This window comes from Condylura cristata, unplaced genomic scaffold, assembly GCF_000260355.1.
Source record: "Condylura cristata isolate star-nosed mole 26May11 unplaced genomic scaffold, ConCri1.0 scaffold00014, whole genome shotgun sequence".
Taxonomy (NCBI): Eukaryota; Metazoa; Chordata; class Mammalia; order Eulipotyphla; family Talpidae; genus Condylura; species Condylura cristata.
In genome coordinates this window covers 21,290,836-21,311,023 of record NW_004567115.1, presented here as the reverse complement: position 1 = coordinate 21,311,023, position 20,188 = coordinate 21,290,836, and positions in this window count along the sequence as shown.

Here is a 20,188-nt window from a genome sequence, read left to right as displayed (position 1 = left end):
TCACTCTGTCTCTGGTGAAGCCTCTCACCGCCCCTGAGCCTCTGGCCTGTACCCCAGTTCTGTATGCACAAATAAATAAATCTTTAAAAAAATATATGGGTATTGTTTCCATATCTTCAAAGTGGGTTTAAAATCATAGCCTTAACATGCCACAAAGTATACCAAGGCATGAGAAAACAGATTTATTTAATGAATTTTGAAAGGCAACTTAAGTTTCAGAGAGTTTCCATAAATTGGCAATAATACAGAGTGAGTTGAAGGTGTCTGGTGTGCAAAACACAAATCACATTGTGAATTATTAATAATCATTATCAATTTTAAAAGTCACTTCCTACGGACAACTTTAATGCTTATAAGAATGTTCAAAAACATCCATCAGGGAAACAGGATGTTTTACCCAGGCCCAGGAAAACAGGATATATCTGGGTCAAGAAGAGCAAGGAGGCCGTAACAAACGGGACATGGCAAACACCAGGGCACCAACTGTGATGGGCTGTTGTGGTGGATGTTCACTTATGGCTAAGTGTCTTTGTTTCGTTCACTAGAAAAAGACCTGTTTGTGATGAGATTTTTGGAATGGGTTTTTGAGGTAAAGTACCCCCATTCTCTCAGATTACCAATTTTCTAACAATAAAGCTTGTGTTATTGATTCAATTCCTGTCTCTGTTCAGTTGGTTTCTGGCAGGGACAGGCAACTTGACCCTGGCATTTTCCAGTTACTGGCAATACATTAGTTAAATTACCAAATAAAAAACTAGTAAGTGTTTTAAAATATTTTTTTAAATCATCAACTATACTGACATCGATGAGCCAAATCAAAATCATACTAGTTAATGGATCACAATATTTTCCTTTGAGATTTTTATTAAGATGAAAGCTATGCTTGTGCACTTTAGGAATTATATTCACATTAATTGTTGAAACATCAGTTAGGGATTGTTTTGCATACATAACGTTAGGCCGAAGAATTAAGCCAAAAGAAAAATTCTCTGTACAAGAAACCATTCATTCTAATCACCAGGTTTCTTTTCTTTTCCTTTTTTTTTTTTTTTTTGGATTGGACCATCTGACACACTTTTAGTGTCTTTGTGACAAAAAGAAAACAAAAACAAAAGTCCGTTTTTTTTCCAAAGTCTTTATTTCTTTCTTTTAAAATAGGAAGTGAAATGCACTATATACTTTTGTATATACATGCATTGCTTCTCTGATTATTAACATCCCCCTAATAGAGTGCACATTTGTTAAAATTGGTGAATCTATACTGACACATTATCTCCCAAAGCCCCTAATATATATTAAAGTTTACTTTTGGAGTATATACTGTGGGTTTTGACAAATCCATAATGACATGAATCTGTCACTGTGGAATTTCACTCTTAAAAATACCATGCATAGCGGGTTAAAGCACAGCACTAAGAAGCTAAAGCCACTTCATGAGTTCAATCCCACCCCAGAGATGATCCACTTGACATGGTAGACCTCTCCTGACCCACCCGCTGCTCCTCTCAGCAGTGCGCTTTGTCAATCTGCCTGCTCTGCTCCCCACTGTTTCTGTTGAAACCTCTCACCACCTCTGAACCTTTAGTCTGTACCCCAGTTCTGTATGCATAAATAAATCTTAAAAAAAAAAATACCAAGTATTCTAGTCTCTCTGTTGTAAAACCTTTATTTTAATCGGGATTTTTATTTTAAGGTCATTGTAGATTCATAGGCATTTATAAACAAAAAATAGAAATCTGTTGTATCTTTTACCCAATTTTCTCCATGATAAACAACTTGCAAAACTGTACTATATCACAAGCAGGATATTGATGTTGATACAATCAAAATGATACACTTTCATCACAACCAGCATAGCACATGTGATACTCTTAAAACAACGGCCACTTTCTTCCTCCATTCACTCCTTCTTTAACCCCAGGCAACAGCAAATCTATTTTTAATTTGTACATATTTGCCTTTACAAGAATAACATGTAGGTGAAATTACATAACTTACGATCATTTGGAACTGATTTTCTGTCATTCACCAAAAATTTTCTGGAGATTCATGAAGGTATGTACTAATAATTTATTCCTTTTTATTGTACAAAAGTATTCCATAGCACAAATGTGCCACAGTTTTAAGATTCACACATTGATGGGTATTGGGATTATTCTTATTTTTGGCTATTATGAATAAAACAGTTATAAATATTCATGGATAGGTTTCTGTAGGAACATAAATCTTCATTTGTCTGAAACAAAGTCCAATAATATAATGATTGAGCCATAGATTGCTGTAGGCTATGTTCTTTTAAAGAAACTTCCAAATGCTTTCCAAAGGGACTATACCATTCTATGTCACCACCAGCATCATTTTAAAATTCTATTAGCAATGTAGAGATTTTTCACACCTTGCTAGTAGTTTGTCATTGTTTTAATTTTAATTCAAATAATTAAAATTAATTCTTATTTGTATGTAATGATATTTTGTTGTATTTTAAGTTGAATTTTATAATAGTTAATTATGTTAAAATATTTTCATGTGCTTACTGTCATATCTATATCCTTGTTGGATATAGATAGACAGATATATATAGATATAGACAGATAGATAGATATCGCTACACTCTTTTCTAATTATATGGTATTTAACATTATTTGTTTTTATAATTGCATTTTAAAATACCTCTTGTATATAGTGTATGAAATGGTCTAGGTCCTATTGCTTTCTCAAATATGTAAATGCAAACTTTTTTTTCCCTCTGTCTAGCTGGACTTGTCATATTCTTAACAGGGTCTTTCACAGAACAAACATACAAATTATGATGAAGTCCAGTTGATAATTTTAGCTTTATGAATGTTGCTTTTGGTGTGAAGTCAAAAAGTAGTCCTTGCTTCACCATAGATGCTAAAGATTTAATCTATTTTTTTCTAATGTTTTACAGATTACATTTTTAAATATGAACTATTTTGAGTTACACTTAAGTATTCCATACTTTTGCATGTAAAGCTATCTTTTTTAATTTTAGATACCATTGTTCATTGCTTATAAAAACATAATTGTGTCATCTTGTATTCTGCAATCTTGGTGAACTCAATCATTTATTCTAGGACTTTTATTATTATCCTTCCACCTAGGTAAAAATACAATCTGCCAATATGAACAATCTTAATTTTTCCTTTCCTATCAAGATTCCTTTTATTTCCTTTCCTTCCCTTATAGAGCTGGCCAAATTTCCTATAATTTTGAATTAAAATGGTAGAGAATAAATATATTTTTCTTTCACTATTAGTACATTAGTACTACTATTTTTATAGATTTTTTTTATAAAGTTGAGGAAGTTTCCCTCTATCAAAGTTTTCATTACATATATGTGTTAAATTATATCAGATGTATTTTGCATTAATTGACATGATTGTATGATTTTTTTTCTTTAATTGATGTTGTGATAAAACTCATTTCTTTAAAAATATTGAACTAGGTATACATCTGTAGAATAAACTATACTTCATTATGGTGTATAATTATTTTTTATCTTGCTAATATCCATTTGTTAGCACTTTGGTAAGCTTATTTATATTATAGGAGATAGAAATCTATAATTTTAAGTTTTTTTTAAAAAGATTTTATTTATTTATGCATACGAAATGGGATACAGGCCAGAGATAAGGGGTGTTGAGAAGACTCACCGGAGACTGAGTGGGGAACAGAATAGGTGGATCAACTGAAATACACTGCCGAAGGAGGCAGCTAGTGACATAGGTGAGGTCTGCTGTGCCATGTGGTTCAGTCCCTGGACGGGGGTTGAACTAGTGCTGCAGTGGCTGTTGACTGATTAACAGTGCTGAGACTTAATCCCTTGCACTACCAGTGAAGCTCTATAATTTTAGCTTCTGTAAATTCTGTCTAGTTCTGTTACTAGTGTAACACTACTTTCATGAATTAAGTTGGGAAGCCTTCTTCCTCTACAATTTTTGGGTAGGGTTTGTTTAGGAATTACTTCTTAAATCTCCATTTAATTTCTAGTGAATTTTTTCTGCATTTTAAAGGCACTCAGTATTAGCCTCCCATATCCACTTTTATAACTTACTATTACTTTATATTGTATTGCAACTAATAATTTTTATGAAGTCTTCAAACAGAAATGAGAACAGAGAAATGTTTTTATTTTTCCTAGGTTAACCTAAATAACCTTGTGTGATTTGAAATGGCTTTAATATTAGATTTTCTAGTTTTGTTTTTGCAAAGCTAGCTCTACAGCATAGTAAAGGCTATATTAGTTTGAATTAAATATAAACCCTGGAAGTTAAACTGAAACACTACTTAAGGTACACACACTTGTGATCAAATAGCAAGTGCTTTTAATATGCTGTAAGATATACTTAATTAAATAACTCATTTCCTCTAAGTGTTGCATATAGATGTGTTTAATATACTGAATTTTTAGTGTGTGTGTGTGTGGGGGGTGCGCTTTGATTTTGTTGACAAGTACATTCCTTAAGTAGAATTATTGATTCAAAGAGCTAGAATGTAACTTATAGATTCATATCTTAAACTGTAGTGCTTGTTTACAAACACATAGAGGAATCACAACATTGAAAGTACGTGGAATCATAACACTGATTTTAACAAGGATTTGATTATGCTGGAAGCACACACACACACACACACACATATATATATAGTAATATTATATGTTATATTATTAAATTGATATGCTACTGTGTATAAGGAAAACCACAATACTGCTTTTCTATTTGGCTTGTCTCTAGGTAGTGTTTTTCCTTTAAAAGACTTAGAAAGTTATTACATGTAACTTGAATTCTTGTGATAAGTTGGTATTTTGCTATTTTGATGTTAGGTAATATACCCCAATGTTGTTAATATTTTATTTGGTTCAAAGCAAATATGTTTGCTATTGCAGTGAAAGTTTTATTAGTATTCAAAATTATTCATTTTGACCTTATATAGATGACCTTAAAGCAGATATATTTTTAAAATGTTGTGTCAGTGTGTGAACCAGTGTTTATTTACTTTGGATTGTTTTAAAGAGTAACTGTTTTCAAATTATTATGCCATGCACTCAATAACATCTCTTTGTCTCTTCAGTTATGCATTTACAAATACTCAATTGTAAAATTATTTACTTAGTCCCTAGTTTTTATATCAATACAGTGCTAGACAGTAGGAAGAGAGGGATAAATAAGAATTTTCATGATACTGTCCTCATTTGACCCACAGTCAACAAGGAAAGACAAAAACTTAAATATGAAGTGAGTTGTAAGGTATAGGAATTTACAGTGGAAAGGACTTTAATGCCTACTACATTAAAATTAATAAATATTTGTAGGTGATTGTTGCTGAATGTTTTAAAATATTTATTTATGCATACAGAACTGGGGTATAGGCCATATCTGTGTGTGTGTGTGTGGGGGGGTGAGAGGATTCACCAGAGTGGGGAGCAGAATAGGAAGATGGATGAAGTACACTGCTGAGGGGAGCAATGGGTGGGTCAGGAGAGGTGTGCTGTGTCATGTGGGTCACCTCCCTGGCCGGAGATTGAACTCATGCTGCAGTGGCTGCTATAGCTTCATAGTGCTGGCTTGAACTCATTGTGCCACCAGGGAGAGTTGTTGTTGAAATTTTAATATGCACACAATTTCAGTATTTTCCATCATTTACATTTCTTCAGATTTATACATTTCAAATCATATTTTCCATGAAACATATTTTTGTATATAACTACAAAATTTAAAATATAAATAGTTAAACCCAAATATAATTAGGCAAAAATATTAATTATTGGAAAATATTTAATAGTAGAAAAATGAGGTTTTCTCCTAAGAATCTAAGCAATAAATCTAGGTTAGAAGGTTCTATTCAGTTATTGGCAAAAAGATGCAGTTAATCTAATAATTGCAGATTGTAACTGCATACTTATATAAATGATTTTTGGTTATTAACATGAAAATAAATTAAACCTTCTGTGCATGAATCATCAGCAATAGTGCTATGAGACCATATCACTTGCAGAAACATTAAAATACAAAATAAAAATAATGGAAGAAAATGACCTTCATTTTTTAAATAAAAAACAAAAAAGCTTTATCTGGGTATAATATAATGAATGGCAAAATCAAGCATTCAAGTGAAAATATGTTTGACCTTTCTTCAAGGTTTTTCAGGTTTACTTTGGATATGAAGCTGAGGTTACTAGAGAAATGTGACAGAGTCTTACAGCTGCTGATACCCAGACCTATTTTTAAATTACAAGAGAAAACTGAAGAACAGGAGTGAGAAGGAGGGAATAAAATCCCATCCTATCCCTAAAATATAGAAACAGAACTAAAATGTCTTATTTTAATGTGCTTAAAATAATTTCGAGAGGGGTTATTTTCATATTGAGATACTAAAACTTTGGGTTAACTAGGATATTTAGAATTTGCATCTGAAAATGTTATTATTGGGTAATTTTTTTGGCCATTGTTCAAGAGAGGTGAAGCCAGGTCTATAATAGAAAATCATCAGATGTGATACCTTGGCATCAAGCTATGGCAAAACCTGAATGAGCAAGCAACCAATACATTCTCCAAGATTGGTTTCCTTGAGATGTCTTTCTCTTGATCTGGAGTGCTAGCTATGACAATCCAAATGGTAAATTTGTTAGTGTGTCCTTTTGGTACATGTCCATATTGTTTCTGTGCAGGGGAGTTACTATGCTGATTTTCTCCAGTTGTAACCACAGATCCACTGAGGCTAGATAAGTGATCCCTACCAAGCACTTCACATAGACTCAATTCCTTTTTTTCAAATAGCAGTATGTGATAAACAATATTATAATTCTTAATTTACAAACAAAAAAACTGAAACACAACAGAGTTTTAATAACTTCACGAGGGTGATAAGCTTCAAGAACGCCAAAGTGAAGCAATTTAGAATCAAGTTCTTATTTGTTGTTTTGTTGTATTGCTTACAACAGAAGTTCATTGAACTTTTAGCAAGATCCTGTGAGTGCAATTTTTACCCAGAGAGAGTACCTGAAAGTATTGCCCCCATCACTGAACCAATCTTTTGGTTCCACTAAGTGCATCCTTCTTCAGTAAGAAAAGATGTTGTTTTTAAATGCATTTGTGAACGTTGGCAACCAGAAAACTTAATTCATTTATTGTATTTTCACGCTTGATGGTTCCCTCCATTATACTTTTACTCTTGGGGGGACTAGGTTTCTCTCAGTGTTGTTCACCATGCTATTCTTAGTGTTGGGTAAAATGCCTAGCACAGAATTCTGTCTCCCCTGCTGCTCCCCTCTGCAGTGTACTCAAATCTGTCTGTTCTGCCCCCCTTCTGTCTCTGATGAATCCTCTCACAACACCTGAACCGCTAGCCTGACCTCAGTTCTCTATGCATAAATAAATATATAGAGAAATATATATATATAAACATATATATATATATATGTATATATGTTTATTTATTTATTTATTTAAAAATAGTTACACGGAAAACTTACATACTTAATATAACTAAATTCTATAAATAAATAATAGTTGTTATATTTTCCTTATCACAAAACTATTTCTACTTTCCTCTGGACATTTTTTCCTCTTTCTTTTTTTTAATACATTTTATAATAAATTGCTGAAATCAAAGTTAGTGCTCCCATTTCTTTGGGGTACTTATCATTGCCTAGATAGGGTTCAGTATGTCTAGAATGTGTTAGATAAAATTTATAAAAAGTAAAACACACAAATATCAAGTATCTTACTTGGTGAATTCTGACAAATGCATACAACTATGTAACCAGGTGGCCAATTCAATATATAACACATTACCATTCCAGAAAATTCCTCATGACCTATTTCAGGCATGTTTCTACTTCTACCAACTTTCAGAATGATTTTTTTTTCCCTATAAGGGATTAGCTATGCCTATACTACAACTGCTTCAATATCCATTCTAATTATTTCACTCATACTACTTTTTTCAGAAGGTAATTTTACTTGTATTCAAATAATATTAGATTTCCACTGTCTTTTCTTTTCAGACTGTCTCTCTGCGGATCATTCTAGGAGAGGTTTGGGACTCTGTGTTAGAAGCCCTGTTTACTCAATTATCATCATGCTCCTCTTTCATTCCCTGTCATTATCATCACATGATTAAAATAAAGACCTGAGCTGAGAGATTAGAAAGATACAACAGTTTTTCTCTGTTTGTATTTTTAGTATTACTGCTGTGTGATACTTTGACTAAACTCTAAGTCAGTTTGAATAAAATATGCACAGTTCCTAGACTATGGATGGCTATAACACCAAAGTCATGCTCACCACTTACAATATTATAAAAACATACTTGGTAGTAATATAGGTACCTTTTCATTACAGCTATTTTTAATGAAACTAGTTATTTTCCACTTGACTAGATTCACAAGGGATACCTCCTTCTAGATAAATTCTGGCTGTGACCAATAGTCAGAAACACAGAACTCTAATTTTATATGATCCTTTCTGGCCCTCCTCATTCTTATACAACATCCACATCCCTTCTCATTTTTTTAATTGGGAATAAATCAATTATGTAAATTCCACACAAATACCTAATAGAGGAGAAAGAGGGAAATGAAACCAAAATCTGACTAATAAACTAGCTTTCATGGGTTCACATTAACAGCTACTCAAAGGGAAATGATAACTTTAAGGTTTAAATTAGCTGTTGTGCATCTATTGGTGTATATGCTGTATAAATTTATAAATCTGATTTATGACAATCTGTTTCTTAATTTATTTCAAAGTGAAAAGTTACTTGTGGTTGGTAAGAGGTGTCAATTTTTTTTTTTTAATAAGCAACTTCAGTTGTTGGAAATAAAGTTTATATTTTATTTGGGATCAATGTCATGAATCTTTGTATTAAAAAGTTAATTGAAAACATTCCTGGTGTGAGCAGGTGGGTTAACTGATGCTTGTGCTGACTCTTCAACAGCTGCAGTCAACTGAGTCTTCTCACTTACTCAACAGCAATTCTACAACTGTTGACATTTTTAAGTTTCCAATTATTCAAATGTGTCTTTTTCTGAAAAACAAAATGTTTCTTTCCAATCTCTTGCTTTCAAATATTTTATAAAATCCCTAGAAATAAGCAAAATTTAAATGAAGTGGGGTAGAGTTTAGAGTGTCGGGTGAAACAAATTACCCCACAAAATGTCATGAACTGAAATTGAAACGAACAACTCTTATTCATTTTATTAAGCTATCTTATATCGTGCATCGTTCTTTCCATGACATGAAGTTGTCTAACAGAAGACATTTATATTTATAAAAATGGTCTGAAGTCGATGTGTTAATATTATAAAATCAATGAGTTAGAATTTAATTTATGGGCAATTTGGGGGAAGAGATTTTAATGTTTTTATTCTAATAGCTTAATTTACATATTTCAACTCTTATTCCCTTAATTCTCATGAGCAATACTAAGGATGACAATATGGACGAATTGAAATGTCACTGGACTATGAAGGAAGTAATATGGATTTTAGAGCTGAATGTGCTATCAATAGCCTTTGGGGTAGTCACTTTAGCAGCTGAGTCTTAGACTATTTTACCTGAACAATTTGAAAGTGGCATTGAGACCCTCTTAAAGTCATTGGAACTTCTGATTTGGTGATGGATCTAAGAGTGGTATGAGGAGTATTTATATTTAAAAAATGTTCCCCTAAGTGTTTTTGATCCATAACTAAGTATGGGACAATTTAGTCAAATTTTTTTTCCTTCTATGTGTTGATTTATGGTTCAAACTTTTGTTAAAATAAATGTTTAGTACAATAGACTGAATTATATGCCCCATATTTTATGTTGAAGCCATGACCCCCATTGCAACTATATTTGGAGATAGGGCCTCTAAGGAGACAATTAAGTCTAATTGCCTTATTAATTTAATAACCTAAGCTGTTAAGGTTAGTAATCTTATAAGAGGAAGAAGAGACAGCAGAGTTCTCTTTCTCTCTCTCTCCTGTACCCACCAACCCTTTACTACATCGAGAAAGCTGCTCCAGAAGAACCTCAAGTCAAGAATTAAATTGCATAATACCTTGATCTCACACTTTATCAGTACCCAAAATAATTTCTGTTGCTTGATTTCGTTCTAAGGTATTTTTTTATGGTAGCCCTAGCAGACAAATAGACTCAACAAACACTTGACAGATGATATTAATAAGGATGGGCGAAAGCTATAACAAAGAATCCCCAAATGTCAGAAAAAGCACAATAAAGTGTTTGTTTATATGACATCCTAAGGGATGGGAGGATGAAATATTCCATTAAATTATTCAGGGATCCAATCCTTTTTATATCATGATGCAACTACTCTTGACATATGATACCAGCAAAATAAATAAATAAATAAATACTTTCACTGATGCTTTAGTTTTTAATTCTTTAAATTTGAAGCTGGTATGTATCATATTGATCAACATTTTACTGACAATAATAATCATCCATATAGATAAAGAAAGCTATAAAATATAGCTTTCCTGGATACCTACGAAGAAATAGGATTATTTGGTAAATATTTAGCAAGATCATGTTGTCTGGTTTTTAGAATAAATGAAACTTACATAGTGCTTTTAATCAAGTTTACTCTAAACAGATTAATACTCTGAACAAATAAAATGCCAAAATTCAACAATGAAGTGGCATTATTGAACTTATATGAAAAACTTTTTAGATAGCCTCAGATTTAGATTTGTCATAATTTTGGTTTTGATCGAAATTGCTTCTAAGGAATAGAGTCCAAGATGATAGTAAAATTAACTAATCTATTAGTATTCATTTCTTTTTTAATGGCAGGTAGAATAAAATACTCATATATACTTCCTGGTGATGCAACAGGTTAAAAAGCAGCACTATGAAGCTAGCCGCAGCCACTTCAGCATGAGTTTGATCCCACAGACCTCCCCTGTCTTGCCTGCTGCTGCTCCTTTCAGCTGTGTACTTCGTCAGTCTGGATGTTCTGCTCTGCACTCTGACTCCAGTGAGTCCTCCTACCACCTCTGCACCTCTGGCCTATACCCCATTTCTGTATGCATAAATAAATCTTTACAAAAATAAATATAGTCATGTTCTCATGACTGGAACCTGTGAATATGTCACTTTACATATCAAAAGGAATATAATCCTACAAATGGAATTAAGATGCTATAATCAGTAAAATTAGAGAGATTAGTCCAGTGCAATAACGTGGGCCCTCAGAAATGAAAGAGGCAGGCAGAAAAGTTAATCACTTTCATCATGTGATGATGACAAAAAGAGTTAGTGAACAAAGGAACTCATACCATCATCATGGATTTTGAAGATGGAAGAAGGGAACAGTGAGCCATGGAAAGCAAGCAGCCTCCAGAAGCTGGGAATCAACTTGAACTGACAGCCAAGGAGTAAATGGAAATCTTGGCCCTAAAAGTGCAAGAAACTAAATTTTAATAACCTGAACAAGCAAAGATCTGGACTACCTGGTAGAGCCTTCAAGGAGAATGTTAGCTCTACTGACACCTTGATTTCAGCTCAGCAAGACCCATGTCAGACTTGTGACCTGCAGAATATAATGTATTTGTGATACTTTACGCTGCCCAGGTTTGTGATTTGTTGATACTGTCATAAGAAATAATAATGTACTTCCTGCCAGCATACTTATTCTCTTTCTTTGTGCCAGCTAACCAGTATGAAGTTTCCAGAAAAAAAAACAAAAAATCCATGAAAATCTTTTCCATTGTAAACTATTTAAAACTTCATTGTATTTCTGCCATGATGGTAAGTGTATTTGAAAAATAAAGTTCCTAACAATGGTTATGCATATCAGAACCAAAAATCACAATGACCAAACCTCACTTCAAGTAAAACATTTTTAGAAGAGCTAGGTAGGTCACAGAGCCTTCTAAATTGGTTGTCAACTACATTTCCTTACATTTCCATTGGAAGATGGGTGTATCTAGTGATTTACCCATCAGGTAAAGGAGATTTCCATTTACTTTTTGTTGAACACAGGATCCACACAAGCATGTATTTTAACATTATCCAGGTAACATTTGAATTAGTACATTAAGGGAAAAATCAGAAAAGTAGAGAATGTGGGTAAGTTTGCATATGAGGAATAATTGAAAGGACTATGGGTTGGAAGCAAGGTGACTTGGTATATAGGCTAGAAGTAGTCAACTATCAAAAAAGTGACAACGGGAGAAAAGGAAACCTTTTGCTTCTATTATTACAGCAGAAGTCATATTTGGGAATCATGTATAAAAATTTCTAAAAGATGTACAGGAATAATATTTGATATACTAGATAGCATAATTTCACAAGATATACCCACTTTCCAATGACCTTGAAACCTTCTTTCTTTCTAGTTATCAGCACTTAAGGTATTTGATAATATCTGCCAGGGAAAAAAAGGAAAAGGTGATAGAGGATAAATATTTAGTAGCAAGTATTTAGCTTTGGGGCTTCAAATAAGCTTTTGGAAAATATGGAAAAGATAACCATTTTGAGCAAAAGCTTCTGAACTTCAAAAGCTTCGGTTTTGAAATATTGAAATCTAAAGCTCTGAGGGATTCACAGCCTAGAGAGTCTCAGTGATGAGAATAAACTATATCACTAATAAGAATAAAATAATTTTGAGAGTTTGAGAATTAAATTATTATATTAGACAAAAAGGAGACTACTGGATTTGGAAATTAAGTAGGCAGAGACATTCCAACCTTCAAGAAAAAGGAGGCATTGCCACTGCCAGGTTTTAAATGGGGACAGATACAGCACCACAATTTTCTAGTCCTCTTTGGTAATTTTCTTCCATTGTGGTATTTACTCAATGCCATTTAAGCAACCAGCATGCTTTTCATTGACCAATTAAGAAGGATCACATGTGACATAACCTTATACCATGTCAACATCATCAAACTTGTATTTCATATATTTTATACTCTGTTATAAAGATAAATGCAACAGTCAGGATAATTCAGCATTAGAAAATGAAAGTCCACAGAATGATATGCACCAGACTTCTTTTGGTTGGGTCTAGATGTGACTCAAAAGATGTTAGATGTGTTGATACAGAAATCACACTGCACTTCATAGTGTTTGGTAAAATCCCAGCACTTCTTAAGTCTTTGAAGAGTGTCCTATTTAAATTGGTATATGTGTATATGCATTTAAGAATTATTTAGTAACTGTAGGATCTCACAAACCCTTGATATTCTAATATATTCTGTAACTCTTTGTGAGACAAAAGTAGTACACAAAATTTTCCCAACTTAATGATGGAAAGTCTTAAGTTTATTTATTATTATTATAATTTTTAAATGCACATCTTAAAGAACATTATTTCTTTTAACAGGAAATTTTGGACCAAATGGTTCCACAAAGCTCTGAGCTTCCCCAACTTTCTAATTACATGTTTTTCTTGTGTTCAAAAAAAAAAAAAAGTAAATGAGACAGATCAGAGGAACACAGATGATTGAGAAAAGACATTAGAATATATGATGTAAGACATCAAAGGTAAGGACCCAAAAGAAGGAAATTCAATTTATACAACTGAACATAGTAGTTGAAGTTTAGAATAAACTATTGAAATGACCATTGCCACTATGCCAACAAAAAGAAAACTAAAAACAACAAAACTGGTTAAAGAATCAGGGACTCAGAAATATTCTACTTCCCATTCTTTGGAAGCTTGTTCTCATTTGATTGATAAAAACTTAGAATAAATTTACCCATGTGTCAAAAGTGAGCAAAGCATCCAAAAGTAAGAATGCATATCATGGAATAAATCCCACTTGGCTATAATGTATTGTCCTTTGAAGCATTGCTGAATTTTGAAGGTTTCAGAGATCTCACTAGTGAAACCTACTGGGCCAGGGATTTTGTTATTTGGAAGATGGTAGAATTGAGTCTTCAGAGGTAGGGAGAGTAAAGAGAGGAGAGCAAAATAGATTATGATGGAAAACTACGGGAGTCTTAGTAATGTGTGTGGTGAGGGGACATGCATCTTACAAGATGTGATCTATACCACTGAAATATTTTAGTGTTGTAAACCAATGCAACCTCAATAATTTGATTAAAAAATAATGTATATCTAGCCTGAGATTAGAAGTAAATTTTTCCTTGAATTTTAAGTATAGCATTTTTGTTCTAATACTAATTATGATACAGTATTTAACATTTATGTTAAACCTTGATTTGTAGAAAACCATTCATTTTATGATTTCTCCTTACCTGGGAATTTGCAAAGTGGCTGAAAAACCTAAGAAGAAATTTCATAGATTGAAGTTCTCGTTAAGTACTTGGAAAGAGTGTAGGAAAAATACAGTATGTACACTTTAATATTCTGTATCATAGTCTGTACTTGTATACAAGAAATACATAGTTTTGATACTTGTAATTGTGCATTACATAATTTTCATGTTTATTTTTCTATATTGAAAAAAATGTATATCTACAGTTACAGAAATTTAGACATGGTACACACCACTTCCATCCATATACCATTGGTGACAACTTATTCACTGGGACAAACCTAGAAGCAAAATGGATTTGGAAATGGGGTCTCTAGCTTAACAGGTATGTGTCAGCTGTAATTTCATTACAAAACAATAAGAGGATAGATTTGATTACTCAAAGCCATATTCTACCACATACATAGAAGAACATAATTCAAGTAGTCCAAAAAGTTAGTAATACATACACACATTTTTAATTTGAGGAAATAGATGATGATAAGTATGGCCTTTAATTAAAAAAATATTTATTCAGTGTAAAATCAATGACACATATTAACATATAATTCTTTAATGCTGTAAGGTAAATCTGATTATTTTCTTCTTGTTTCTAATTTTTGTTCTCATTTTATCTCAGTTTCACAAAAGACTTTTGTATTTTAGTCTTTATTTTGAATTTAGATTTTATTTTAGATTTACTTATTCTACTTTTTTTCTTTTACTATTGCAACTTTAGGTTTTGTATTAACTATATGTTTGTAATATTACTGTTAATTTTTTAGTAGTTAGTTTTGTTTGTTTCTCAGGTTCTTACATTGAATACTGATCTCTTCTGAGGTAGGTAGGGCTATAACTTATTTTGAGTAAAATTTTTCCATGTCCTTTAGATTTTGTATAAATTTATTGAATTTTTTAAATGAGATTTTTATAGTCAATATTTTATTTACACATAGCTCTAGTTCAGAGTTTAGTGCTATTCATAATTTAAAATTATGATATTAATGATAAATTGTATAATTTATAAATCTCTACTTTTAAATATTTGTTAGAATTTTCTATCATTGTTCCCTAGTGTTTTCAGAAATATATGAAAAAGTATGTATTTTCTAGTGAAGGAATGTAAATTCTCTATGTATCCATTACATTGAACATTAATGTTTTCATTTATCTATTTTGATTGCTGTTTATTTTAAATTTGTGTTATATTTTTAAATTGAGGTAATGGCTTACATGCTAAATATGATTGAGGACTATAGGTTCACACCACTTCAGATGTATGTTACACACTATGCCCGCCACCAACTTACTCATAATCCTACACCATAGCCCACTGGACCCAAACCCTTTGCATACCATTATCTACTTTCCTCTCTTGGTAGCCTCAGTTCTAACTAATTCCCAGTTAATTTTGTCAGTTTCTTTTCTCTCTTTTACTCTTTTTTTTTTTTTTTTAATTTCACAAATGAGTGAGATCTTCTGGTATTCTGGCTTATTTTGCTTAGTAGAATGTGCTACATATATACAATACTAATAAATGAAATCTTGCCATTTGCAACATGAATAAAATTGGAAGGGATTATGCTAAGTCAATGTTCAAATTTGCTATAAATCAGAGCAATAATTATAACCACAAAGTTCTTACTTGTTACATTCCTAATTAGCAAAGATTTGCTTAAAGTACTGGTGAGCACACAGCATGAAAAACACTATGTTGTTTTGCTGACAGGGGTGTAAATTGATAGATAATTTTGGAAAAACATTCAACAATTCATCTTAAGTAATATAAAATATTAACATCCCATGCCAAATGATTCTAACTTTAAAAATGTTTTAAGATAATGACTGAATAAAGAAAAGGTATGCAAAAACTTTTTGAAAAATGGCATAGCTGTGGTTTATGATCACAAACACTAAGTTAATGATAGGAGACTTCATACACCACCAAAGTGTCCACAGTATTCCACTACACACCTCCCATTCTGTTTTTGAATCTCCCATTCTCTCTAAATCTCATCCTCTCAAACTGAGTGTCTCAGAGCAGGTCAAAGATGAGTCTTACATTTGTCTGTGTCTGATACTTTGTTTAGTTTCTCTAGATTTCATGTAAGTGAAGCCATCTCCTCTGGCTCACTTTGCTAAGAATAATAATGCCGTATTGGTGTTATACTTTAAGTCTAATACTTCATGGGGAATTCTGGCTGTATTGTTTTCAGTAAGGGTTATGTGCATTTACCTGTCTGTCTAGCTTTCATCCATGATGATATTGTTGCCACAGAGATCTTGACAAAGCAAAAGTAAGATTGTTCTATTTACAAGGTGTAAGAGCGTGATGTAAACTATAATTTTGTATCGAATGCAGGTCCTGATTTACCTATTATTGTCAGGATCAATTATGAGACTGAAGTTTCGTGCCTCTTCTTTCCCTTGTAGCAGTTGTGTTTAATGTCATTAAAAATAAATAATGTCAGTGGAAAAAAAAAAGGCTTGATTTTTTTTTTTTCTGTGCTGTGTAGTACTCCATGGTAATACTCATCTGTTCTGGGCATTTTGGTTATTTCCATGTCTTGGCTATTATAAATTGAGCTGCTATAAGCATAGGAGTGCAAATTTCCTTTTCAATTAATATGCTGTGCTCTCTGGAAAGATACCCAGTAGTGACACTGTTTTGAGTATTTTGAGGAATTTCCAGATGTTTTCCATTGAGGTTGAACCAGCTTAAATGCCCACCAACAGTGTAACAAGTTTCCTTCTTTTCTGCACTCTCATCAGCAGTTGTGTGTTTTTGTTTGTTTATTCGACATTTTCATGGGTGTGCAATTGTATTTCATTTTGGTTCTCATTTGTATGTCCCTGGTAAGTGATGATGAGTATCACTGTGTATTAAAAAAGCAAGAACTTATTTTTACAAATACTGCCTCTTGGATAAATGTTTGATATCATAAACATCACCATCATTCAAGGTCAATTTTGCCCTTACCGAGCAGAAACAGTGATTTCATCTATGGCCATCATGAGATTAGCTTATTGGAATTAAAACTTTAATTGCCATATAAGAAATAGACATATAAAGATAGCAATTTCTTACCCAGTCAACACACAAAGACATGTAAAAGATAAAAAGATCTAAATGCAGTCACATTCAAAACTTGTTAAATTACTGAATTTAGAAGGCAACAATTGTATTAGTCTTTCAGAGTCATTTCAGTGGTGACCTTGACATAAGTATTATGTGGCCTATAGTAGAGGATTATGGAAACCTTGGCAGTGGGTGTTAGTCACATAAACCTGAAGGGTATGATCCTACACATCTAATTCATATACAGAATTCTTATAAAAAAAAAGGAAAAATACAAAAATTTAAAAAATGAATTATTATGATAACTGAACAATGTTAAGTGTTTTGTATCTGAAAAGAAATATGGGTAAAGGTACACTAATTATTTTGCTAATAATAAGCCAAAGTAAGTTGAATGACTTAATTTCAGATCGACAGACTTCAGAATTAGAAAATTTACGATGACTAAAGAGGGGTATAATGTAAAGACAGAAAAGTCAGTTATCCTAGAAGAAAATCCATTCATGCAAATATAAATTGCTGGCATGGAAGTAGGTCAACAGGAGCTCCCACTTATTACTGAATGGGGGTGCAAAATGTTTTCAGCCACTTAGGCAATCCATCCATACAATCCGGCAATTGCTCTAACAGATATTTACACCATTGATTTAAAAATGTGTATATTCAAGATAATATATTTGACATGTTTATTATAAATAGTCTAAAACTGGAAGCAACCAAGATGTGCTTCAATGAGTGAATGAAGAAACAAATTATGATTCATCCATACAATAGTCTAGAGCAAAAAAACAAGTCACACCACCAAAACCCACTCGTGAATATTAAATACATATTGTTTCTATTCAATAGTAGCCTTAAAATGTGTTATGTGAATATTGCATGTAAAATTTACAAGGGAAATGAAGAAATTCTAAAATCAACATTAAAATATTACCTACATTGAGCAAGTAGACAAAATATAAAAATATATGAAGAAGTTTATGTAGGAGGAAGCCCAAATGACAAATCTGTGAATAAAATATTCAATCTCATTAATGAAATGAAAAATGTAAATGAAACCAACAATGAAATATCACTTTATAGTAGAACGTTTGATACTCCCTAGAGCTGGCAGTGATGTATGACTACTGGAATTCTCCTTCACTTGCTGGCCTTGGAAAGTAGTCTGATACCTTCTTCAGTCTATGTGGGGGAGCACTCTGGCAATATTCATTGAATTAAATATACACAGATATAGCAATCTAACAATTCTACCCGCACAGAATTCTATTCCTTTATGAACTTCACAGAAATGATTCATAGATATATGAAGGGATAAGTTTGATGACATTCATCACACTGTTATTTGTGGTGACAAGCATCTGGAAAAAGATGTCTAATCAGCCATCATCAGAATGTATGTATAAAATGTTGTGCATGTAGCCAGAGTACCATGCACCAGTTAGAAACAATACAATATATGTTTGGATAGCAACATGGATGAAATGTAAAAATCAAGAGTTGAATGAGAAAACATAAACAGAATACCACCATGTAAATAAAATTTCATTCACACAAAATAAAAACCCATAGCTTGTAAATGATACTGATATAGGTTTGAGAATTTTTCAAGCAAAGCTAGAAAACAGTTGTGAGTGCTAATTTTTTATTAGAAGGTATAATCCCATTGAAAACAGAAATGAGGTGAAAAGGATGGGAAACTCAAATAGTGATGCATTACAATTCAGGCTGCTGCTTTATTATCAACTAGGAAAATAACACCTTGTCTCTCATGTATCTTGTGCCTATGTTTGGCCATGAGAGGCATTTATGGACACACCATGAAAATGTGTGCTGTGGAAAACTCAATAGGAGGCTGGAGCAGAGAATGTATTTATTGCATGTCTACTCCATTAGCCAGAGTTCTTCCACAGGGAAATAATTCACCTCACCTTATGTTAAGGAAGGAAGTCTATCCTATGGAAGTGAGACACACCATGCCTTTGGGTAGTACTTTGGGTGGTGGTGAGATAACTGAGATGTTCCAGGCTTTCATTGGGTGATACTAAGGGAGCTTCTGGGCTCAGTGTGGCTGCAGGAAGTGACTGAGGTGCAAGTGGGAAAGATTCACAAAATAAGTAAATAGGAAGAATATGATCATATTTGACACACATGTGAACACAAAGCTCGTATCTATTAAACACATGAAAATACTAGTTTATATTTGTGGAAGAAGAAACGGAGAATGTAGATAAAAGGAAATGAATCAAACAAGAGAATACTTTCTTAGAATAAGGGCACTCCTTGGTCATGAACAAGTATAACTGACTTTATCTTTTTCACCTAAATTAAATAAGAAAGGGAAGTAAAGAAAAATCTAATAGATCAACTCATATTTACCAGCAAACAATTGGAGAATAGAATCTCAAAAGAAAACATTCTTTACCTATTAAATTATTGAATAAACACAAGATTTTATTTTGTGGCTGAGGATGAGTTACATTTCCATCTTTTGAACAACATTTTACTTTGAATATTTTGTTAAAAGGCATATCTATTAGTTGTGCTATAGAAATTTAGATATAGTAATTAAGTAGTGAAGCCTGACAATTGTGATAAAATAAGGATTATGCAAAAATGCATTTCAGGAAAGGAAATATATATTAGTTAACTAAATGTCCCCAACACTAGGGACATTTACACACGATCTTTTGGGGAATCAAAATTGGCTTTTGTCTAATCAAGATGTGAAAAAAATTATATTGTAAACATTATCAAGATTATTAGGAAAGATCAGACAGAACTTGTAAGAACACTTGCAGCTCAAAAGAAATCGTTTACTAATGAGTTGGTAAAAGTGCTTGACTTAGAAAGGTGTTGCTTATAAACTATACATC